Source organism: Akebia trifoliata, chromosome 5, assembly GCF_017979445.1.
Source record: "Akebia trifoliata isolate Shusen 1 chromosome 5, ASM1797944v1, whole genome shotgun sequence".
NCBI lineage: Eukaryota > Viridiplantae > Streptophyta > Magnoliopsida > Ranunculales > Lardizabalaceae > Akebia > Akebia trifoliata.
This window is the reverse complement of record NC_141379.1, coordinates 16,854,208-16,880,433: the sequence shown is the minus strand read 5'-3', so window position 1 is coordinate 16,880,433 and position 26,226 is coordinate 16,854,208.

Below are 26,226 nucleotides of genomic sequence, written 5' to 3'. Positions count from 1 at the left end.
CGCTCGTTTCGCATCCAAGTCAGCCCAACCTCGACTCTCGAGCCATCCAACCCTGATTTGTAGTGCTAGCTTGTATCCTTGGCGTCCACAACCAAGTAAGGGACTTTCAATTCCTATTGGTAACTTTAGATTTCTCAAATGTGCAATTAGGGTTTTGAAACAAAATTTATTGTTTGCATTTAAATCGTAGAAATTGGTGTTTGATTTCAATTCATGGTAGAAGTAGGTGTTTTGATTATGCTTTATCGAATTTTGATAACAAAATCGTGGGTGGGTCGAATGGTTTGAAGAATGGAAGAAGAAATCGAAAAGGGGATCGAAAACTCGAAAGTTCGAGTGAGGTTCAGGCTGTAGGCGGGTAGGGTCGGTGCCACCGGCACCTACCGAAGGCATTCTGTCGGTCCCACCGACAGAATGAAGCTTCTGCCACCGACGAAGCTAAACAGCGCGAGAAATTTTACACTGTTGGTAGAACCGTCGGTCCCACCGACACCTGCCGATGTGTATTCTGTCGGTCCCACCGACAGCATATTGATTCTGCCACCGACAGCCACCGACAGCCACCGACAGGCACAGTTTTGATCAGAACAATGTTCTGACTCTTGCCTTGACCTCCCCATTGCCTATACACTATTTCTCACCATTCATTTCATTAAAAACATTTAAGTAAATGTCCTCTTTAATTTTTACTTTCCATTTACTTTAATTTCTTTGATGAAATTAAGGTTTTACCCCCCATTTCGGAACAATGGGAATGGTTTCGAGATCCGAATCTCAAAGGATCAAAATCCAAATTTTGGTTTCAAGAACAAAACGTATTTTTCGACGTTTTCGACAAGTTTTCAAAGTGTAATAACTTTCGCGTAACTTTGAATTAGATTTCAAAAACTATATGGTGTCGAATCTCATGATCGAGACTTTCATTTCGAAAAACCCATTTTTAATTTCGAGAACTTTGAAAAATTGTGTTTCCGACACTTAGCCAAATTTTCACCAGCTTTCTCTATTTTTAACAGCTTTGGTCCCGAGCATCGCTGGGACCTTGTTTTTGAATAAACTTTGGTGGTTTTCAATGGAAAGACCAAAAGAATGACTTTGAAAGATTGGAAATGGATGGTTGATTTGAAAAGATGAAAAGTGAGAATGTCGAAAGAGTGGGAAAAGAGAATGAACGGTAAAATGTCAGAATCACACCCAAGGGGTGATGTCTGTATTTTACATTGTATGTTGTGTGTAGGTTGGTGAAAGGATATCCAGGTTATTAATGAAAGGGTTGCATGTTTATTTCCGATTATGTTAGCGCGTGCGCTAAGTACTGTTATTTATTTTTAGGCCGGGTGGCCACGGTTGTATGGTAGGAACTGGATATCCATTCTCAACCCTGTTCTGTTAATTTCTCTTTTTTTTAAAAGAAAAACTATATATATACGTAGCTATTTTGTGAGCTGTTAAAGGGGTTTGTGAATGCCTGAAGGGATAGTGTGTCACATCATCCGGAGGGGTGCACTATCCTGGGATGTACGGTAGGGACCACCAAACTCATACGTGGTATGGGACGCGTATGAGAGTGGAGTCACAACTGGAATCCGGGTCCATTGCTTTCTTATCTTTACCAGTGAACGTGTACTGTAAAAGTGGTCGTATACGAGTGGAGTGTCATTTGGGAATCACATGCACGCCTGATAGGCATAGACGAAGATGATTAGTCAGTGATTACTAACAATTTAGTAGTAGTCGAACGTTTTTGACACATCGAAAAGAGACCCATTGCTTACGGTCACGTCAAACGGCCAGCCTAAGCCGGATAAATGGTCCCGCAAACGTGGTAGACACGACCAGCCACAAAATCAGGAACTACGATGTTATTGAGGAATATCATGTCCTGACTGGGAGCGATTCAGTCGTGAATCCCAACTAGCGCGCAAAAGGTTTCAATCTATCTCAAACTCATTAAAGTACAGGGCGCATCTCAACATGAATTTTCCAAAGTTGAATTTCTTTACGGCGTGCATCACCGTGATGGTTATTTTGACCAATTGATTGATTGGGTTATTGCCTGCAGCTAGCATCCTGAGTTGACACAAAATAATAGTTCAGTACATTTCCTAGGTCCATGTAAAATTACTTTTCTTTTGAAAAATTTTGTTCTTATGGAAAATATTTTTTCCTAGAGAATACTTCTTTTGGAAAACATACTTTCTGGAAAATATTTTCGTTTTGTAAACCACTTTTCTTCTTTGAAAATTTGATTTCTATTTTAATTTAAATGGCCCGGCCTATCATGATTGTTAGATCGAGATGAACTGGGTCATTATTGAATTTTTGTAAGAAATGGATTCTTTATTGGGTCGGTGCACCCATTTTAATTTCTAAAAATAAAATTTTTGATCCTTGAGGACATTCATACACTCTGATCTCATCATTCACATACTTCAATCATAAGGTTCCATTCAATGAACAACCCGGGAACACCCATGATAAGTTCGAGTCGTGACCTACAGGGAAGGTTTATAGATTCTAAGCTTACTATATGCAATGCATTTTTATCTGGCCACCCTTGCCCAAGCACACCTATATACCTCTCGAGCGTACTCAATCAGACGGTAAGTGGTGACTTGATGTGATATACCATATAGGGGATAATCTAAAACTTCAACTCACTTCTCTGAAGCCAAAAATAGTTAGTTTGATCCCTAGTTGAGAGGTGGCGGACGATGTTGAGCAAGGGCCCACTTAAATACCTCTCGTTTAGAATAGACGTAGTCTATCCCCCTGGTACAGTAAGGTATAATGGTTTTCGCATCCCGCGAGGGGACCAACCACATACTAGTACTACGTTGATAATCAGGACATGTGACCGTGTGGCTTACAGTAGGGCAGGGGCTCAGGTCGCTCCAACATGGGTGTATCAATATACCTTTTAGAATCACCCGATCAAACGGTATTGATGCCCCAGTTTTATATACCTTACGGTACGTGATTGGAGTTGTGGTTTTCATGAATGACGTCGCATCTCCGAGTAGACCAGGCCACGCACTAGTGCCATGTTGGTTATTAGGGACATGCAAACGTGCAATACAGTAAAGTAAACGTGCTAGTGGTATGTGCAAATAGGATAGGGTGTGCTCAGGGCGTTTTCTAGATGAGTGGGCCCGTTGGCCAGATCAAACCATTTCTACATGGATGTCACATAGTTCAAGGACTACCAAATCTATTACATCCACATTACGATCATGTAGGCACGTTAAAATATACCTATAGAGACCATGGCCTTTTAGATATTTAGTCCATAAGGATAGCACATTCATAGTTACGCATCAACCAATCGATTATTTTTTTCATCATTTTTTTTTAATTTTTTTTAAACGAATGAACTAATAAAAAAAAGACTTCTCTTTTTTATTTTTATTTTTTTATAGTCCAATTGATGATCGCTTTGAATTTTCATTTTGATCAATCAAAAGGTGGCGAGCGATATGCCCTGAGTTAAACAAAAAAAATGACTCGTTTGATCTTTTGAAGCTTTAAAACTCGAAACAAGAATTAATTCCAGGAGGCACATTGCCTCTAGTTTTTGGCTTGGCCAAAAAAAAAATTTTATGCTTTTTTTCCTACTCATTTTGTATCCTGATAAGACGTCAAACAGAAATGCTAGCGTAAATGATAGTAAACGAGCTCAAAAATAGATTCTGACATGACAAAATATTTCTGACTGTGTCACATTTGGAAGAAAATTTTGTTCAACCCCAAATCGATATGCACTAATAGTTAATCGGAGATCGGACGAGAAAGTTACCATCAGTTTAAGTTCGACTGTCCATTCGGTAAAAAAAACGAAAAACGATTTCTTTTTTATTTTTTTTTTATTTTTTGTTTGTTTTTACTCTTTTTCTTTTTAAATAAAGAAAAAGAAACCCACCTAAAAAAATAAATACAACAAATACAACAAATAATGTTAGCTTGCAAATAAGTATATTTTGAATTTTTTTTCTTTCAAAATGCCCAAGTTGACACGAGGGTAGAGCCTTAAGTCCCCAGCGGAGTCGCCAAGCTGTAGATACGTGATTTCTTCATTACGACGGGCACATCCACTAATGATTGGAGTCGCCACCATTCTTATTGTAAGTGGGTGTGAATGGTCACCCGATGTGCATTTTTCAAAAAATTACCGTTTTGGCGTTTAGTGACTCTCGATGGATAAGGTACGGATCAAATCTTGAGATTCGGGGTAAGCGACTCGGTTGGAGAAAAGGGAAGGTGTTAGGCACCCTTTTCTCCCCGCTAAGTGGTAACCTCAACTCAACTCGATCATTTTGATTTTAAAAAATGTGAAAAATAAAGTGCCACGTGTCGTGCGTTTGTACCCTAAATAGGGATTTGCTTTCGGCTTGATTATAGGATCATCCCATTAAAGAGAATGATCCTTATAAACCTATGCCTTGAGGACCATTCATCCTTAGTTCTTCTAAAATAAAACAAAGAGAGGAGGGGATAATAGAAGAGGGAGGAGGAGAGGGTAAAGAGAGAGAAGGGGGGTATTTTGTTGCACTCACCTTGAAGCTTCAATCTTTTTTTTCTTCTTCTTCAATGTCTTCTAAGATCCTTATTAGTTTAGGAAAATATTATTTTTTATGTAATTGAAGGAGTAGAAAAGAGATGATGAGAGAATTAAGTGGAATGTAATATATATATATTTTTTTGTGAGATTTGGGAGGAGAATTTTGTAGTGAAAGTTGGGGATAGTGGTTGGTAGTGAGAGTTGGGGCCTTTTTTTGGGAAGAGGATGGCATTTATATATGTTGAGGGGTTATTTTAGGGATATAATGGGGTGAAATGAAGAGAAGTGGTAGAATGGTGTGGGATTTAAGAGAAAGGTGGGGGTAAATTAAAGATGATTGAAGGGCATTTGTGTAAGAAGGGTAAAAGGGTTGTGTTTTACAATCCAAATGGGTTGGATCTTTCAACCCATTTGGGTTGAGTATTAGATGGAATAAAATAAATGAGAGTGGTTGAGAGGATGAGATTGTGTAAGAGAGGAATTAATTGGTGAAGTGAGTTGAGGGGATGGGATTTTAATTAAAGGAAGGGTTGTGTAAGAGGGTGGTTGATGATATTTTGGGAGGGTGTGGGAGATGATGCCATGTATCAAAATGGGTGGAGATGAAGGGTTGGGATGGGTTGATGGGAGAGGATGAGTATTTAATTTGAGAGGAGGGGTGTGGGTTTAGATTGTAGATGTGGGTTTTGTAGGGAATGATGAGGGTAGATTAGGGGGAGGTATAGGTTAGGGGTGTGGGTAGCTTAGATTTTTTTAGAGAAAAGGTGATGGGTTGATGTGGGTAGATTAGGGGAGGTATAAGTTAAGGGTATGGGTAAATGATGTTTAGAGAGAAGGTGATGGGATAGGTTGAGGATGAGGGAGGTGAGTTGGGGTAGTGACATGTGTCCCACCTTGATTATCAAGATGGTGATTGGTTGATGTGGGTAGTGGTTTTTGGGTTAGGATTATGGATTGGATGTGAATTGAATATGGATAAAGGTTTGTAGGCTTTTTAGTGTATTGGGCTTGGGTTATGGAATGGTTTTGGGTTATTGGATTGGGTAGGGTTTGTTTTGGATTGGATTTTTGAGGGTGGGTATGTTTTAGGTTTTAGGTGGTGTGGGATTGGATTTAGGTTAGGGGATAAGGTGAGACATGTAATTTGTGAGTGTTGAGGGTTTGGGCTTTTAGGTGGGCTTAGGGTAATCTGATTCGGGAGCGGAGCGGTGAAGGTAGAGGAAGTGATAGATGTCCCAAGTCTCGAAGTTTTAGTTTTATCCATTTTTTTGAGATTTTGAAATTATTGAATTAATCAAAATGCCACGTGTTGGCAAATCAAATTTTTTAGGCCCGTTAGTGAACTTTATCAAAAAATTTTCATTTTTGATTTTGGAAGCGGAGCGGTGAATATTGGGAAAGCGGAGGGTTGGCCGAGTCCTCTTGGCAGGACTCCCAAACCATTAGGAGGTCTTAGGGGCCTTGGTTCGATCAAAATGTCACTTTTCAATGACTTGGGCCCTTGAGGCTCGTTAGCCCATTTATTTGGAAAATTTGTATTTTTGGGCCCTTTCGAGTAGTGGCCCGTTCAAATTGAGGTGTCTACAACTGTCCTTCTTTGTAGGAATTGCGTGCAAAGAACTACAAATAATAGAATAAACCCCTATTGTTCGGACCAGAAAATTTTTGTAAAATCGCGATCTTGAATTACTGATTGTATTGAAGATTTTTGTGGAAAATGGCTACTCAAGCACGGGGTTTGACAGAGTTTTGCCTTATTAATTCCTTGATCTCGATGACGCGAAGCTCGTGTGAGATCTCAGATTTGATGAAAGTTTGATGAGTTTTGAAATTTGGATATTTTTGGTCATGTTTTAACAAATCGGAGTTGAGTGCAACTAGAAAGGATTTTCTCGATTTTTTGATTTTTTTTTATTTTCTCGATTTTCGATTTTTGATTTTTAATTTTTTTTTTTAATCCTAGAGGGAGTTTTGTTGTTCAAGTCGAACCAACCAAGATCTAAAGGCAGGAGGGCTACATAGTTTGAGTCACCCCTATTTAAAGCCACATTCATTGCAACAATATCAACAAGAGCATAGACTACGAACGAGCCTGTTGCATCGGTGCTACTATTTTGCAATATCAACATACTCTTTCACACTTCTTCATTCATTATCACACCAATATCTATAGTTGGCATATTACTAACCATAACACTTGCAAGGCGTTCGCACTGTCGATCTAAGGTTGCAACTCATCACTTTGCTCCAAATCCAAGGCCAGAGTTAACCAGTGTTCTATATGTACTGTGAACTGCTTTGTCATCCACTTCTACATGTTCGACCCATATGACCTTGGAGTGACCATTTGGCATTTCTTGGATTAAACAGCCTGATGGCCTTCTTTGACATCTCGATATCGGGCTAGGACACAAATGATTCAAGGAAACATCGACCACCACCCAAATTGCTTTGGCATGTTGTTTACAAACCTTACAAACAAAATCTCTCAAGTCAGAACCAGAGGTGAAGGGACTTGAAATTCTGCTGTTATCACTTGAAGGGCTCCATTGTAGTTTTCTGCTACGCCTGTTGATACGACCTCAAGAGTCATTGCTCTTGAAACAATGCTAGAAAACACGGTGGACTACTGATTCACATTCATAAGTATCTCAATAAGGTTAATGTGATTCATGATAACAATAGCCGTTTCTCGAGAAGCTTCTGATTTCAATCAAAATGGTTTTGGCCCAATTCCCCTCGGGAATGTTTGCATGCACTCATCTTCACTTAGAATCTTATAAGCATCGTCAAGGCCACGTATCCATAAAGATTTCCCTAGTTGGGCTATTCTTATAAACTCTTCAATTGTTGCAACTGCGAGTTCGATGATCAATGGTTTATCTGCCTTAGTAGGCTAGGAGAGTGATTTCAAGAGGGACTTGCTTAGGGTCCCTGCTTCGATGCCTTCGCGTCTTGTCTAGTGAGTCGTGATGCTTCGAACGCTGAAAAAGTGATGATGAGTCAGGCTGCCCGGATCCGCGCTTTGGAGGAACGCCTTGACTCTTTTTTCATGATGTTTGATTGACTGCGTTGTATTAACTCTTTTTGTATTTTCTTTTCATTATTTGAATGTATGAAAAATGCAAAGAAAATAGATTTTGTACTTACTTGGCCTCAGGTATATCATCGGCCAAAATAGTAGTTTTTCTTTTTGAAATTTTATGAAATATCTTTATCAAATGAGTACAATAAATTCAGAGTTTGTAAAATCTTTGGTTGCGACGATCTTGGTGTTTTTGCCTACCACAGAGGATATAAACGTCAATTACTCTTTTGATTCCTTTAGAGTCATTCCTAGTGGCCTGGTATTGGAAGACTATTATCTATTTGCGTCTCGGGATTTTGGAAAGATTTTGCCGTTCACAGTTTATACTTTTGCGGGCTAGGAGTTGTTTTTTTTTTTTAACCTTTATTACCCCTGATGCCAATTACGGTTTTCATCAGACCCGGTTTCCACATTTTTACGCATCGACGTCCTTTTTGGAATTTTCATCGTGCCGGTGGCTTTGATCTTTTCATAGTCTGATTCTTTTACTCATAGCTCCCTTTTAGGTTTTCACTATGCCCTTTCAGATTATGCTTGTATTTTTTTCTTGATTTTTCATTACAATTCTGCTCGGAGTCTCTGTGTCTTTGTGGTTTGGTGACTCAAGTTGAGCTGCGAGATCGGCGACTCTACTCTTGTAGTGGCACTCTTTCTTGAGTAATAGATCTAGAATCTCCTCTCGAGTTTGCTGACGACTATTCGTGGTTCGACAACTCAAGTTGAGCTACGAGATCGGCTACTCTACACTTCGAGTACTCTTTTTTTTTCGAATATCCGATCTGGATTTCCTTCTCGAGTTTTCCAACGACTAATAAGACTTTGAGGTCCGGACCAAGTCGCAAGATCATTGGTGCTGCCACTGTCATTATGTAGCCCTAGAACATTTCCTGATCAAAAAGGACTTTAAGTAGGATGAAAAGTTGGCTTAGGCTTATGGTAGTGGAAGGTTACAAAAAGGTTAAGGTCTAGGTTTGTGTAGAGTGGGTTAGACCTGGGATTTGTCTATTTTTACTTCAAAAAGGTGATCTATGTCTCCTCCCAACATCTCTCGAACTTGTTTAGGCTGGAGATTTGGGTCGAGCTTAGATCAAGTGTTCGAATTTTTGACTTTTTTGATTTTTTTTATATTTTTAGCCATTCACAGTTTATCCTCATGCGGACCAGGAGTAGTTGGATGCTTTGCTTATTTTGCTGATTTTCTCCTCTTTTATTTTTTTATTTTTTTTGTCTGGTCCAGTCTTAGGTTAAGAAATGAACGTGATGGCTCAAAAGGGGTGACTAGGGTGTGATAGTTAGTTTGGGATAACAAAGATGGCCTTTTGTCATCTCAGGATCAGATCTTAGGCGTAATATTTCTTAACAGTGTCAGCATTGATCGGTTGCGGGAAGACTTGTCAGTCCATTTTGTGAGAATCAGAGCTCCTCCCGTCATTACCTTCTGCACGATGAATGGTCCCTTATAGTTTGGTCTGAGCTTTCCTTTAAAGTCTTCTTGAATTGACAGAATCTTCTTCAATACAAGGTCTCCCGGTGAGAAATCTCTAGGCTTAACCTTCTTGATATAGGCACGAGCTATTTATCGTGTTACTCTTCAATTAGATTCAGCTAATCAAACCGAGCTTGAATCCATTCAGTTTCATCTAACTCTACTTCTTTTAAGATTCGGAGGGAGGGAATTTCAACCTCTACCGGTAAGACTGCTTCCATTCCGTAGACAATTGAATACGGAGTTGCCCCAATCGAAGTTCTAAACGAGGTTCAGTAGGCGTGTGGTGCAAAGGGCAACATGTCGTGCCAATCTTTGTATGTAACTGCCATCTTCTCGATTATTTTCTTGATGTTCTTGTTGGCTGCCTCGACTGCTCCATTCATCTTAGGTCTGTAGGGTACAGAGTCGTGATGAGTCATCTGGAAGTCTTCGCACATTTTGATCATATCTTTGTTCTTGAAGTTCTTGGCATTGTCAGTTACAAATCTGCTTAGAAGTCCATACCGATAAATCATGTTGTTCTTGACAAATTTCATGACGTTGCTCTTAGTGACATTGGCGTATGAAGCCGCTTCTACCCACATGGTGAAGTAATCGATAGCAACAAGGATGAAACGATATCCGTTTGCAGTTTTTGATGAGATCTGCCCAATGACGTCTATGCCCCAGAGTGAGAAGGGCCAAGGAGTGGTCATAATATGTAGTTCTGAAGGTGGGGCATTGATCTTGTTGGCATAGAACTGACATAGATGGCATTTGCGAACATGTTGATAGCAGTAACTTTCCATTGTTGTCCAGTAATATCCCATCCGCATAATCTTATTTACTAGCATGTGACCATTCATGTGGGGCCCACAGACTCCACCATATACAATCTCGATTAATCGTTTTGCTTTTGCTTCTGCCATGCATCGGAGTAAGACCTCGTAATGTGACTTCTTGTACAAAATATCATTTCTCAAGAAGAATTGCCCTGCCAATTTCTAAATGGTCCTTCGGTCATTTGGCGTTGCATCTAAGGGGAGGGTTCGTTATTCGAGATATGCCTTGATGTCTGAGTACCATGGCTTTTCTTCAGATTCCTCTACTTCGATAGGCAAGCAATATGCTGGCTCATCTTGAATTCCAATCTCAATAGGGTCGATGATTAAGTCTTCTGAAATGCTAATCATAGAAGCGAGTGTAACTAGTGCATCTACGAATTGATTCTTGGCTCTTGGCATGTACGTGAATGAAATCCTATCAAAGCGCGAGCTTAGTTCTTCCAGATACTAGTGGTAAGGGACCAGTCTCTACTCTCGGGTCTTCCATTCTCCAGTCGTCTGATAGAGTACTAAGTTTGAATCTTCGAAAACATCGATCTCATCTACTTCGAGATCTAGTGCTGCTTTCAACCCTACTATGCATGCTTCGTATTCGGCTCTGTTGTTAGAGCATTGGAATTTCAATCTGATTGCAATTAGCATGTGAAATCCATCTGGTTTAATCAGGACTGCCCCTATTCCGTTTTCTTTCTGATTTGCTGCTCCGTCGAAGTACATTTTTCAGCCTGGTTCGTCATCATCGTCCTCAATCTCGGTAAATAGTATCGCTTCATCCGGGAAGTTCGTCTTTAATGGCTCGTAATCAAGCAATGGGTGCTCGGCTAAGTAGTCAGCGATGGCTTGCCCTTTGATGGCTTTTTGAGTGACATAGGTGATGTCGAACTCAGATAATAATAATTGCCACTTCGTTGTACGACCTGTTAATGCTGATTTCTCGAAAAAGTGCTTCAGGGGTCTATCCTAGCGATGAGCATAATCGAGTAATTGAGCGATGTGGTCATTGAGATGCCCAGACTAATGCGCAACAAGTCTTTTCAAGCATTGAATATTTTACTTTGTACTCGATAAATTTCTTGCTGAGATAGTAGATGGCCTGTTCCTTTCGTCCTGATTCATCGTGTTGTCCTAGCACACACCCCATTGATGTTTCTTGCACTGAGATATACATCAGCAGAGGTCGCCCTGGAGTAGGAGGGACTATGACTGGTGGATTGAACATATATTGCTTGATCTTTTCGAATGCTTCCTGACAGTCTTCGTTCCATTTTTTCGGTATGTCCTTCCTGAGTAGCTTGAAGACTGGCTCACAGATAGGCGTAAGTTGAGCAATGAAACGACTAATATACTGTATTCTCTCCAAGAATGCCCGAACATCTCTCTCTGAAACGGGTGCTTTAGTCTCGAGGATATACTTGATTTTTACCGAATCTATCTCGATGCCTCTTCTGCTGACGATGAAACCCAGTAGTTTGCCCGATGTTGCCCCAAATACACATTTTGCAGGATTTAGCCTTAAACTGTACTTCCTCAATCTGTCGAACAACTTCTTTAGATTCACCAGATGGTCTTCTTCAATTTCGGATTTAGCAATCATGTCTTCTACATAGACCTCTATTTCCTTATGGATCATATCGTGGAATAATGCGGTCATTGCCCGTTAATAAGACGCTTCTGCGTTCTTCAGTTTGAATGGCATGACTTTATAGTGAAAAGTACCCTATGGTGTGATAAATGTAGTCTTTTCTTGATCTTCTTCTGCCATTTTTATCTGATTATAGCCTGAGAAGCCATCCATGAACAAGAACATGTCGTGTCCTACTGTACTGTCGACTAGAGTGTCGATGTGTGGTAGTGGGAAATTATCCTTAGAACTGGCCTTGTTCAAGTCTCGATAGTCAACACACATGCGTACCTTTCCATCTTTCTTGGGTACTGGGATGACATTAGCCAACCATTCTGGGTACGTAGAGACTGCAAGAAACCTTGCTTCGAACTGTTTCATGACCTTATCTTTAACCTTGAGGATCCATTCTGATTTTAGCTATCTTAGTTTCTGCTTGATCGGCTTGCTTCCCGAGGAAATTGGTAGCTTGGGTACAACAAGATCTGTGTCCAACCTAGGCATATCCCTGTAAGACCATGCGAAGACATCTTGATACTTCCGTAAGAGTTTGATCATTTCTTCCTTTTGCTGCGATGTTAATAAGGCTCCGATCTTGACGATTCATGGGTCCTCTTTAGAATCAAGATTGATTGAATCTGTATCCTCAATGTTTGGCTGAACACCTTTCTTATGACGTTCTACCAAGTCTTTGATTTCTAAAGGCAGGTACTCCATTTCGTCCTCAGGACTCTTCTTCGATCCTCATGAGGTCAAAGTCGAGTTCAAGATCAAAATCATACTCGTCCTTTTCAAATTCTATTTTATCTGGATACTCATTTGATTGAGATAGATCACTTGAAAACTCTTTTTTTGACTTTTGGAAAATATATATTTTTTTTTTGCAATTTTGAAAGCTTTTTGATTTTTTTGTCTTTTAAGAAAATTTTGAATTTTTTGCTTTTTGAGGAATATTTGTTTTTTTATTCTTTTTCGAATACCTAGAATAAGAAGAACAATCATGCAAATTCATTAATAAAGATAGGGAGCCCTCAAAATAGTCTTTACCCGAGGATGAGAGCTCGTTATGATCCTCGGGTAAACTATATTCATTTAACGGCATTTTTTTTGGAGGCCTCAACAGCCTCAAGGGTCAATGGGAATTCCTCCCAATTATTCAGAACTTCTCCTTCTCCGAGGGGGGGATGAGATGTGAAGGTGATTTGGTTGGTGGTTCAGAGATGACCATGATCTCCGATTGATCGTTGTCAGAATGAGGCATAGTCCCTCCCAAACTTGGTGGGTTGATGACTGATGCCCAGTCGATGCCAGTGGGGAATGGTTATTCGTTCCCCTTGCTTATGGTGATTTTTACTTTGTTGGGTTCTCGAGCGATCTCTGATAGAATTTCGTTGGAATCCCTATTGAATAAAATATCAATGCCTTCTACGAAGGATGATTGGGACTCAACAACTGAGTCTTCATGAATGTGCACCGGTTTGAAATTTATCATTTTTGTTTTTCTGTTGGTGGTGGTTCTGATAAGCTGTCGGGTCTGATCTGAGATTTCGGGAAGCTAACACTGATATGAGGGACTCTGCTCAGATCCCAGACATTTGGTTCACGATTTTGCCTTGTCGCTAGTCGAAGTTCCCTATTTTTGTCGTTCATTTCTGTAATATCCTTTTTCGTGGGCCTGAATCCCATACCGAAATAAGGAGTATGCTTTTTTAATTCCATTGGCATAGCTTTCCCCTTTCCTCCTAGTCCTAATCCTTGCCTGGGTAGATAACCTGCATATTTCAAGACCCGACCAATTATCAGATTTGCCCTTGATAGTTCTGCCTTCACCTACTCTTTCCCTTTTTCCACATGATTGACAACAGCGAATTGGTAGGAATGGTAAAGTGCTTTGTCCTTTGTCATCTCAATGTCAATAAAGGGGACGTCCGGAGCTCTCCCCGCTGGGATGAGATTTTCTGCTAGTACTGATATCATTCTCTACCCCATGATGAATTTGACTCTTTGGTATAATGAAGACGGTACAGCCCCTGCTATATGGATCCATGATATTTCCATGACTTCAAACGTTACTTGAACGTACATGGGCCTACTGTGATCGGTAAATCCACCTCTCCCAGGGAATCTCTTCTTAAACTGTCGAAGCCTCGGACAACCTTATTCTTGGGTTTGACGTACGATCAGTCAGCATTGAGTTTTTGGAAGATTTCAAGGGGACAGACATTGAGGGCTGAGCCATTATCAATCAGTACTCTGGCTACCATCATGCCCTTGCACATGATCATGATATTCAGTGGTTCAACATGTCCCCATCCCTCTAGCACGAACTCACTTTCTATGGAGATGATGGGATTGGGGGCCATGATCTGACCAACTGTCTATTCTAACTGTGCTGACAAAGTGGTTGCAGGTACGTGTGACTTTCCCCAGACTCTCAATAGTACCTCTTGATGTTCTTCAGATTTTTGTAAGAGACCCAGAATGCTGATTGAGCAGGCTATTTGTTTAGCTGGTCCACAATATTATGCTCACTCTTCCGAATAAAGCTTAATGAAGTCTGCTGCTTCCTTATCTGTCACTTTCCCTTCTGTCTTGTCATCTTCATCTATCTTGCCCTTCCCCTTTTCCCTTTTTTTTTTTTCATCATCCATTCCCTTTACTATTTCTTTTGCCTCTTCCCTAATGCTTACCCATTTTTCTAGCAACTTTTGGCACCTCCTTGCCTTTGTCATATGGCCCCTCCCTGCCTTTGTCATATGGCCAATGTCAACCACCATTGCTTTTCATGGTCTCAATCGCTGCGCTTGTGGTGATGGTGGTCTCGTAGCTCTAAGGAATTGCTTGGTTGGAGCTATAGGGGAATGGTTTAGGTGAGCGAATGGTTATTGGAGGTGGGTCAGGTTTTACACTGAGAATGAGGGGCAGTGGTGATGATAGGAGGAGTTGCGTGAGGAGTTGATGGCATGTATGGAATGACAAGTGGTGGACGTGAGGATGAGGTATATAGTATATGAAGGGGGGTCGAGTCATATTTTGAGGCTTTGGCAATGTGTAAGGTATGATGAGGGGTGGTTGAGTGGTAGCATTGGGATCTTGATGAGTAGGATGGATGGTAAGGTCAGACAATCTGAGAGGGGGTAGTGAATTTTGGAATGAGTTTGTGGTGTAGTGGTTGACTGTGTTAACCGTGGACACCTTTGATTCCTTTGTTAAGTGGACCTTGATTTTTGTCCCGATAGGCGCTATTAAATCTGAAGGATTGAAGTCGAGTTCTCCACAGACAACATTTACCTTGTGCCCACTCCCCTCTCCATTGTGAGTAGGTAGGGGTTTTGATTGATATTCTGTTATTGGGGCGGGTTGGCAGGTCCATCCAGGATGAGAGCTTTCTTATCGATCAAATTTTGTACTTGATGTTTGAGCTGCCAGCATTGATCTGTGGAGTGCCCTGATGCACCCATGTGAAATTCGCAGAACAAATTGGGGTTGTACCCTGGCCCTTTGGCATCTTAGGATTTGGTGGACATTTTGCATGATATTCACCCGTGAGCAAGATTGGCAGTAACTTAGATAATGTCATGGTAACATAGTAAACACTCTATTTACCTTGTTAGGTCGTGCCTATTGGTTCTGTCCATATAGTGGTGCCTACTGTGCAACTGGTAGAGGATTTGTCCTGAATTGGTTTTGAGGTGCAGGAGCCCAGGCGGCTCGAGGTACTGGCATCCAAGGGGCCTGGGGTGCCGGTGTCCGCTAAGCTGGTGCCTGAATAACGAGAGGTTGGATAGGTTGTACATTATTGACTTGGGTTTCTTCTTTCTTTTTGACAAAAGGCATTGATTTCTTCTGTGCCGATGTCCCTATTGCTGCACTCAAGGCTGTAAAGTCGAATATTAGACCAGTTCGGATCCCGTCCTCGACTCGGTCTGCCACTTGAACTAAATTTGAGAAGGTGCCTGTAATGTGTCTAACCAGATGACTATAAAAGGCATGTCCTAGTGTTGTGATGAACGTGGTGTTCATCTCTTGTTCAGTCATTGCAGGCCTTACTTGTGAAGCAGACTCCCGCCATCTCTGGGCATACTCTTTTACTATTTCCCTCTATTTTCTCACCATCTTAGCCATGTCGTTTCGATCCAATCCCATATCCATATTGAATCGATAGTTGTGCCAGAACATCTCAGCTAGGTCCTACCAATTCTTGATGAGTGTATGGTCCAATCCGGAGAACCACTTGAGGGCCGGCCCTGTTAAACTCCTCTGGAATAATTGTACCAATAGCCTGTCGTCCTCGTCATATTGGCACATAGACCCACAGTACAACTTTAGATGTGACAGCAGACACCCTCCCCATTGTATTTTTCAAATTCTGGACATTTGAACTTGGCCGGTAATTGTGCATTGGGGTAGAAACAGAGGTCCTTGAACCAAGTTCCACTCATAGTGTTGATGCCCTTCATCCTCCTCATTTCTTCTTGTAGAGACTCGATTTGTTGAGCCAATTTTTCATCTGTGGCCCTCTTGGCCTCTGTGGCCCTATACTTGCATTCGTCATCAGGAATGACCACAGGGGGTGGTCAATTCTATGGAATATAGAACGGGGGCCCCCTGGTATTTAGGCACTACAGGAGGCATGGTGGTCTGTGGTCCCTATGGAGGTTGTTCGGGTAGATCGTGATTTGATCTGGATGCATGTTGCTGTATTGTTTGGGCTTGTATGATGCTAGCGTTGGCTAACATAGCACTTACCATTTTTTCTTGCCTCTCAATTATTTTCAATAGTGCTGCTATTTGTGGATCGATACTTGACGTTTCAACTACTGGGGGTTGTGCTGGTTCGGAAGAACTCATGATGACGGTGGAAGAACTAAGAAAATACGGAGGTTCTTTTGGTTGCTTATATTTCTTTCGTTTGGCCACCTTTGGGTACAGAAGACCAAACATTACTATTTTGTTTATAAAAAGAAAAATGTATGACGTTTTATTAGGTCAGGTAAAGTTATTTATTTTAAAGTAAACGAGTTTTAAAGAAAAGAGTTCTTCGGCTCGGAGTCGACATTAACGCGAAGTTAGCATCAACACGGGACTGGCAAAACATTTTGAAAAAAGAATTACATCAGCCGGAGCTGGCATCAACACGGAGTCTGTAAAATTAAAAAGATTTCATCAGCACGGAGCCGGCATCGACACGGAGCCGGTAAAATTTAAAAACGATTTCATCAACATGGAGTTGGCATCGACACGGAGTTGGTAAAAGTTAAAACGATTTCATCATCACGGAGCTGGCATCGACACGGAGTCGTTAAAAATTAAAATGATTTCATCAGCACAAAGCTGACATCGACACAGAGTCGGTAAAAATTAAAACGATTTTATCAGCACAGAGCTGACATCGACACGGAGTCGGTAAAAAAAAAGATTTCATCAGCACGAAGCTGGCATCAACACAGAACCGGTAAAAATAAAACGATTACATCAGCACGAAGCTGGCATTGACACAGAGTCGATAAAATGATTTCATCAGCACAGAACTGGCATCGACACGAAGTCGGTAAAACATTTTGAAAAAAAATTTCATCAGCACGGGGCTGGCATCGATACGGAGTCGGTAAAATATTTTGAAAAAGAATTTTCATCAGCACGGGGCTGGCCTAAAATATTTTGGTTCTAACGACTGCCTCTTTGAACTCTGCTGGTCCATCTGGATATCCTAATATGCGCTTGTTCCAAGCCTTCTCATTGAGATGTACTAACTTTTCAGTCAATGGTTCGGGAGGAAAGAATTCTTTGTATTGAAGTAGCAAAAACTCTATAGGTACTACATACTGTTCTGGGATCAAGGCAGGTTGGTAAAAAGATGTCTCCTCCGGTCCAATCAAACAGACATAATAGGATCCTTTGGTACCTAAAATAAGGTAGTCTGTCATCCACCAAGGGCATCTTAAACCAATATGACGGGCAAGGCGAGAATCCAACCATTTGCTCCAAGCCTTTATTGAGTTGTGACGCACTAACATGTTTCTCTTGGAAAAGTACTTTGACCTATACTTGAGGGTTGAAGGAATGTCCACAATTTTAAGACGGTCGCAGAGTCACATATAAAGTAGGTGAGGCTTCCTCTGATACCACTTCCCTCACCATTTTTTATGGCATCCAAACCTGAGAAGGTTTTAGCTAGAATGAGAGGTACAGGGTTGGCTTTTCTGGAGAATTGGGAAGTTATGTCTATGAAGGACTCAGGAACAGTTTAACCCTCACTTTTGGAGGTCAGTATGTATTGGGCTAAGATCCCTAAACATAACCGATAGTATCTAGTGACTCTCCAAGCTTTTGGTTTTATATTGATGGGATGACTACGGGAGTGGTATGAACTCAACAAGGGTAATAAATCCAATCTCCCGTTACGGACGAAGGCCTTGGCTTCTTCTTTTGAAATGTTTAGGCTTGTGACGAGGTCACCAGAATATCCTGTCTTCAATGAAGGCCTGACTAGAGAACCTGAAGTAGATATCCCCATGATACCACAATAGTCTTAATGAGTAGGACACAAGTGCATACGCCCAATGTGGAAGATGTGAAGATAAAGGTTTCAACGATTAGCCATAGCGCGCAAAAGGTTCCAATCTATCTCAAACTCATGAAAGTACAGGGTGCATCTCAACATGAATTTTCCAAAGTTGAATTTCTCTACGGTGTGCATCCCTGTGATGGTTATTTGTCCTACTAGTCGATTGGGTTATTGCCTGCAGCTACCATCCTGAGTTGACACAAAAAAATAGTTCAGTACATTTCCAAGGTCCATGTAAAATTACTTTTCTTTTGAAAAATATTGTTCTTATGGAAAACACTTTCTTGAAAACATTTTTTTTAAAACATTTTTCCTAGAGAGCACTGCTTTTGGAAAACATATTTTCTGGAAAATATTTTCCTTTTGTAAACCACTTTTCTTCTTTGAAAATTTGATTTCCATTTTGATTTAAATGGCCTGGCCTATCATGATTGTTGGATCGAGATGGATTGGGTCATTATTGAATTTTTGCAAGAAATAGATTATTTATTGGGTCGGTGCACCCATTTTAATTTCCAAAAACAAAATTTTTGATCCTTGAGGACAATCATACACTCTGATCTCATCATTCATATCATTCACATACATCAATCATAAGGTTCCATTCAATGAATAACCCGGGAACACACACGATAATTTCGAGTCGTGACCTACAGGGACGGTTTATAGACTCTAAGCTTACTACGTACAATGCATTTTTATCTGGCCACCCTTGCCCATGTACACTTATATACCTCTCGAGCGTACTCAATCAGACGGTACGTGGTGACTTGGTTTGATATACCGTATAGGTGATAATCTAAAACTTCAACTCACTTCTCTGAAGCCAAAAACAACTAGTTTGATCCCTAGTTGAGAGGTGGCGCACGATGCTGAGCAATGGCCCACTTAAATACCTCTTTTCTAGAATAGACGTAGTCTATCCCCCTCGTACAGTAGGGTACAGCGGGGCAGGATCTCGCTTAGGTACTGTTTTTGACCAAAAAGTGCAATTGATGTACTTGGATTATCTTTTATATAACTACGTGTACGAGTCAAGAGTTGTAGCTTTCATAAATGGTTTTCGCATCCCGCGAGGGTACCGACCACATACTAGTACTACGTTGGCAATCGGGACATGTGACATGTGGCTTACAATAGGGCAGGGGCTCAAGTCGCTCCAACATGGGTGTATCAATATATCTTTTAGAATCACCCGATCAAACGGTATTGATGCCCCAGTTTTATATACCTTACGGTACGTGATTGGAGTTGTGATTTTCATGAATGACGTCGCATCTCTAAGGAGACCGGGCCACGCACTAGTGCCATGTTGGTTATTAGGAATATGCAAACGTGCAATACAGTAAAGTAAACGTGTTAGTGGTGTGTGCAAATAGGATAGGGTGTGCCATGGATGTCACATAGTTCAAGGACTACCAAATCTATTACATCCACATTACGATCATGTAGGTACATTAAAATATACCTATAGAGACCATGGCCTTTTAGATAATTAGTCCACAATGATAGCACATTCATAGTTACGCATCAACCAATTGAATTTTTTTTTTCATCATTTTTTTTTCAATTTTTTTTAAACGAATGAACTAATAACAAAAGGACTTCTCTTTTTATTTTCATTTTTTTATAATCCAATCGATGATTACTTTGAATTTTCATTTTGATCAATCAAAAGGTGGCGAGCGGTATACCTTGAGTTTAACAAAAAAAATGATCCGTTTGATCTTTTGAAGCTTTAAAATTCGAAACAAAAATTAATTCCAAGAGGAAAGTTTTCAAGAATGACGTAAGGAACAAGCTAAGCAAAAAAAAAAATTTTGAATTTTTTTTGAATTTTTTTTTTAAAATTTTTTTGTGCTCATTTTGAGGCACATTGCCTCTGGCTTTTGGCTTGGGCCAAAAAAAAAATTTTATGCTTTTTTTTTCTACTCATTTTGTATCCCGACAAGACGTCAAACAGAAATGCTAGCGTAAACGATAGTAAACGAGCTCAAAAACTGATTCTGACTTGAAAAAATCTTTCTGACTTTGTCACATTTGAAAGAAAATTTTGTTTTACCCGAAATCGATATGCACTAATAGTTAATCGGAGATCGGACGAGAAAGTTACCATCAGTTTAAGTTCGACTGTCCATTCGGCAAAAAAAAGAAAAATGATTTCTTTTTTATTTTTTTGTTTGTTTTTACTCAAGGGAGTAAATAAAGAAAAAGATACCCACCTAAAAAAATAAATACAACAAATAATGTTAGCTTGTAAATAAGTATATTTTGAATTTTTTTTCTTTCACAATGCCCAAGTTGACACGAGGGTAGAGCCTTAAGTCCCCAGCGGAGTCGCCAAGCTGTAGATACGTGATTTCGTCATTACGATGGCCACATCCACTAAGGATTGGAGTCGCCACCATTCATATTGTAAGTGGGTGTGAATGGTTACCCGATGTGTATTTTTCAAAAAATTACCGTTTTGACGTTTAGTGACTCTAGATGGATAAGGTACGGATCAAATCTTGAGATTCAAGATAAACGGCTCAGTAGGAGAAAAGGGAAGGTGTTAGGCACCCTTTTCTCCGTGCTAAGTGGTAACCTCAACTCAACTCAATCATTTTGATTTAAAAAAATACGAAAAATAAAGTGCCACGTGTCATGCGTTTGTACCCTAAATAGGGATTTGCTTTCGGTTGATTATAGGATCATCCCATTAAAAGGAATGATTCTTATAAACCTATGCCTTGAGGACCATTCATCCTTAGTCCTTCTAAAATAAAATAAAGAGATGAGGGGATAATAGAAGTGGGAGGAGGAGAGGGTAAAGAGAGAGAGGGGGCGTATTTTGTTGCACCCACCTTGAAGCTTCAATCTTTCTTTTCTTCTTCTTCTTCAATGTCTTCTAAAGTCCTTAGTAGTTTAGGAAAATATTAATTTTTGTGTAATTGAAGGAGTAGAAAAGAGATGATGAAAGAATCAAGTGGAATGTAATATATATATATATATATATATATATATATATATATATATATTTTTTTTTGTTGTGAGATTTGGGAGGAGAATTTTGTAGTGAAAGATGGGGATAGTGGTTGGTAGTAAGAGTTGGGGCCTTTTTCAGGAAGAGGAGGAGGGTATTTATAGAAGTTGAGTGGTTATTTTAGAGATATAATGGGGTGAAATGAAGAGAAGTGGTAGAATGGTGTGGGGTTTGAGAGAAAGGTGGGGGTAAATTAGAGATGATTGAAGGGCATTTGTGTAAGAAAGGTAAATGGGTTGTTTTACAATCCAAATGGGTTGGATTTTTCAACCCATTTGGGTTGAGTATTAGATGGAATAAAATAAATGAAAGTGGTTGAGAGGATGGGGTTGTGTAAGAGATGAATTAATTGGTGAAGTGAGTTGAGGGGATGAGATTTTAATTAAAGGAAGGGTTGTGTAAGAGGGTGGTTGATGATATTTTGGGAGGGTGTGGAAGATGATGCCATGTGTCAAAATGGGTGGAGATGAAGGGTTGAGATGGGTTGATTGGAGATGATGAGTATTTGATTTGAGAAGAGGGGTGTGGGTTTAGATTGTAGATGTGGATTTTGTAAGGAATGATGAGGGTAGATTAGGGGGAGGTATAGGTTAGGGGTGTGGGTAGATTAGATTAGATTTTTTTAGAGAAAAGGTGATGGGTTGATGTGGGTAGATTAGGGGAGGTATAAGTTAGGGGTGTGGGTAAATGATGTTTAGAGAGAAGGTGATGGGATAGGTTGGGGATGAGGGAGGTGAGTTGGGGTGGTGACATGTGTCCCACCTTGATTATCAAGGTGGTGATTGGTTGATGTGGGTAGTGATTTCTGGGTTACGGATTATGGGTTGGATGTGAATTGAATTTGGATAAAATTTTGTAGGCTTTTTAGTGTATTGGGCTTGGGTTATGGAATGGTTTTGGGTTATTGGATTGGGTAGAGCTTGTTTTGGATTGGATTTTTGAGGGTGGGTATGTTTTAGGTTTTAGGTGGTGTGAGATTGGATTTAGGTTAGAGGATAAGGTGAGACATGTAATTTGTGAGTATTGAGGGTTTGCGGGCTTTAGGTGGGCTTAGGGTAATTCTGATTCGGGAGCGGAGCGGTGAAGGTAGAGGAAGTGATAGATGTCCCAAGTCTCAAATTTTTAATTTTATCCATTTTTTTGAGATTTTGAAATTATTGAATTAATCAAAATGCCACGTGTTGGCAAATCGGACATTTTAGGTCCGTTGGTGAACTTTATCGAAATTTTTTCATTTTTGGTTTTAGAAGCGGAGCGGTGAATATTGGGAAAGCGGAGGGTTGGCCCAGTCCTCTTGGCAGGCCTCCCAAACCATTAGGAGGTCTTAAGGGCCTTGGTTCGATCAAAATGTCACTTTTCAATGACTTGGGCCCTTGAGGCCCGTTAGCCCATTTATTTGGAAAATCTATATTTTTGGGCCCTTTCGAGTAGTGGCCTGTTCAAATTGAGGTGTCTACACAAACTATGAGCGACTATTCATTATGCAAAAGGTGATGACGGGAAGAGCTCTAATAATTATAGAAATGGACGGATAAGTTTTCCCTCAACCAATCAATGCTGACACTATCAAGAAATACTACTCCTGAGATCTGACCTTGAGATGATGAAAGGCTATATTTGCTATCTTAAAAATAACTATCCAACTCTAATTAATCCTTTTGAGCCATCACATTCATTTCTTAACCTAAGACTAGGGCAAGTCAACAATTACAAAAAGAAAAAAAAAGACAAAAGAAAAGAAAATCAGAGAAAAATAGAAAGCAAAAGCATCAAATATACTCCTGGTCCGCATGAGGATAAACTGTGAACGACTAAAAATACAAAAAAAATAAAAAAAAAAGTCAAAAAAGTCGGACACTTGATCTTGGCTCTACCCAAATCTCTAGCCTAAACAAGTTTGAGAGACGCTGAGAGGAGACATAGATCACCTTTTCAAAACAAAAATAGATGAACCCCATGTCTAATCCATTATAGACAAACCCAGACCTTAACCTTTTTGTATCCTTCTACTATCATTAGCCTAAGCAAACGTTTCGTCCCACTAAAAGTCCTTTATAATTAGGGAATGTTCTAGGGCAACATAGTGATGATGGCAGCACCAATGATCTTGTAACTTGATCTGAATGTTAAATTTTTTTAGTCGTTGGAAGATTTAAGAGGGGAATCTAGATCGGGATATTAAAAAAAAAAGAGCGTCTTGAAGTGTAGAGTAGCTGATCTCGTGACTCAACGCGAGTTGCTGAATCACGAGAAGTCGTTAGTAAACTCGAAAGGGGAATCTAGATCGATTACTTAAGAAAGAGCGTCACTGCAAGAATGGAGTCGTTGATCTCATAGCTCAACTTGAGTCACCAAGCCACAAGACTTAGAAACTCTGAGCCAAATTTGTAAAAATCCAAAAAAATACAAGCATAGTCTGAAAAGGCATAGTGAAAACCCTAAAGGGCACTATGAGTAAAATAATCAGATTGTGACAAGATAAAAACTACCGGCACGATGAAAACCTCAAAAGGATTTCGATGCGCAAATATGTGGAAACCAGGTCTGGTGAAAACCTTAAATGGCACCAGGGGTAATAAGAGCAAAGAAAAAAAATGAAAAAAAAGAACTCCTGGCTTGCAAGAGTATAAACTATGAACTGCGAAATCTGTCCAAAAAATCTTGAGGCTTGAGCAGATAACGATCTTCCAATATCAGGGCATTGGGGACGACTCTAAAGGAATCGAAAGAATAATTGACGGTTGTACCCCCTGTGTTTGGCAAAAATATCAAGACTGTCACAACCAAAGATTTTTACAAACTCTGAATTTATCATACCCATGTGATAACGACATTTCATAAAATTTCAAAACAAAACTACTATTTTAGCTAATGACGACAAATTTAAGACTTATTCAACAAAATCTCGTGTTTTCAAGAACAATAGATATACCTTAGGCCAAGTAAGTACAAAACCTTTTTTTTTTTTGCATTAAATCTTTCAATATTTTGCATACATTCAAATAATGTCAAGAAAATACAAAAACGAGAATACAACGCATAGTCCATCAAATATAATGGTAAGAAATGAAAAAAGAGTCAAGGCATTCCTCTAAAGCACGGATCTAGACAGCCTGACTCATCATCACTCTTTGAGCATCTGAAACATTACGACTCACCAAATATGCTACAAAGTCATCAAAATGAGGACACTGGGCAAGCCTGTCCCTCAACTCAGTAACTTCGACCCGAAGCCTAGCAACTTCACCACTATCGCTAGATCCCGACTGTGCGAGTTCGGACGTCAGTCAAGCAACCTCTTTCTGCATCTTCTTTTCGGATTTGAGATAAATATATTGAATTCGACGATGATCAGTTTGGGACTCTTCTATTCTATCTCAATAATCAAAGAAGGATGAAGTACCAAGACGTGTTCGTGGTATTATCGACACCGATTGCCTCCCAGAGATGAGTTCTCGAATCCAATGCAAATATGATGAGAATAGGTGTACTACAAAGATGAGTCGATTCAAAACCTCAACTCGATTCCAATCTTTCACGAGTCGACTCAAAAAGGCGGTAGACAAAGGGCCAATCAACTCACTAAAATTTTCAGGAATGAGCACTTTTTTATCCTAATCAAATTGTTGAAGAACCCGAAATGGTACATAGTGAGTCACCTCATGAAGACCAATTAAGACAAGGAAGCGAGCCCTGTCAAATGCAATCACTAGAAATCCCCGAGGTTGGAATGTACCAACCCATCTCACTTCTTCATCATCAAGGTTAAAAATGATTTCATACCATTCCTCCTTACCACTTGAAATCAAGGGAGCAATTCGCCTTGACATCATAAGAGCAAGATCGGCATTAACGTAAAATGGGCAATTAACGACTTCGGTTGAAGCCACATGGTACATGAACCAAAGCTACAAAAACAGGATCATTCAAAACTTTTGAAAAACTAACAAATTTAAATTCAAATATATGCTAAGTTTTGAGTTTACAAGCACGGACCAGAACGTTTTAAAACCTGGGCATTTTAACTTACCTCTTGCCCTCACCTTTGAGAACCATAAGATGTTTATTTTAACGATCGCCTCACATCCTGAGATCTCAAAATCATGTGAAAAATAACTCATGCCCTCTCACACTCGTCAGACATGCTTAAGTTTGGGTTTTATTTTTTAAGCTTGCGCATTCATCACCTTATGCAGGGCTCTGGAGGCCCATAGTTGCAAATCACTCACTGCCGGGGTCATGGGCCCACAAACGACTCACACCATTCGAGAATACACTAAAAGGGTCCTTGGGACCCTAATCACACCCTTTACCCCTTCCCGTAAGCTTACCAACATACGCAAGGCCTGTGGAGGCCCTGATAATCGATATCACTCCCAAGGGGCCTGTTGAGGTTCGAATCAATTGCATATGCGATCATAACAATGTGATAAATATAACAAACATAGATGTAGATATAAAACAAAATGAGAATGTCTACATGAACAGTTCCAAAAAACTAATACAAATGTTTACATGTTTTATAAGGTACATCAAAAACTCAGATCGGAGGGGGGACAACATCATCCCGAGCACTCTGAGTCTGCGGGATTGCTCTAGACAAAGAGCCCACCACTGCACCAGAACCTGACACCCCAGAAGAAGGTAAATCGTGTAGCCGAAGTAGTTCCTCGGAATCCGTAAAGAAAAGCTCTACATCAAGGGCAGCATCCTACTTTGTGGTCCCTGTAAGATCAGCACCCGAAACGGAGGGATCGGTGGAAGGGGAGGCCTGAAAAGAAAGAAACAAAGCAAGTGAAGAGACAGGCAGATATATACAGAAAATGCATGGAAATGTATAACTAAAATGCAAATGCTTACCCTAGGAGGTGTCAGATGGCGTGCAAAGTATCTCGCTCCATTTCGACGTCGATGATAGTCCTGAAAAGATCATAAGAGAACCAATCAAAACAAGATGCAAATGAACTACGATATACAAAATAAAGGAAAAAGGAAATAAAAAGTAATATACCATCTCGGCCTGGAAATGAGATTCCCACAGGGCCATCTAAGC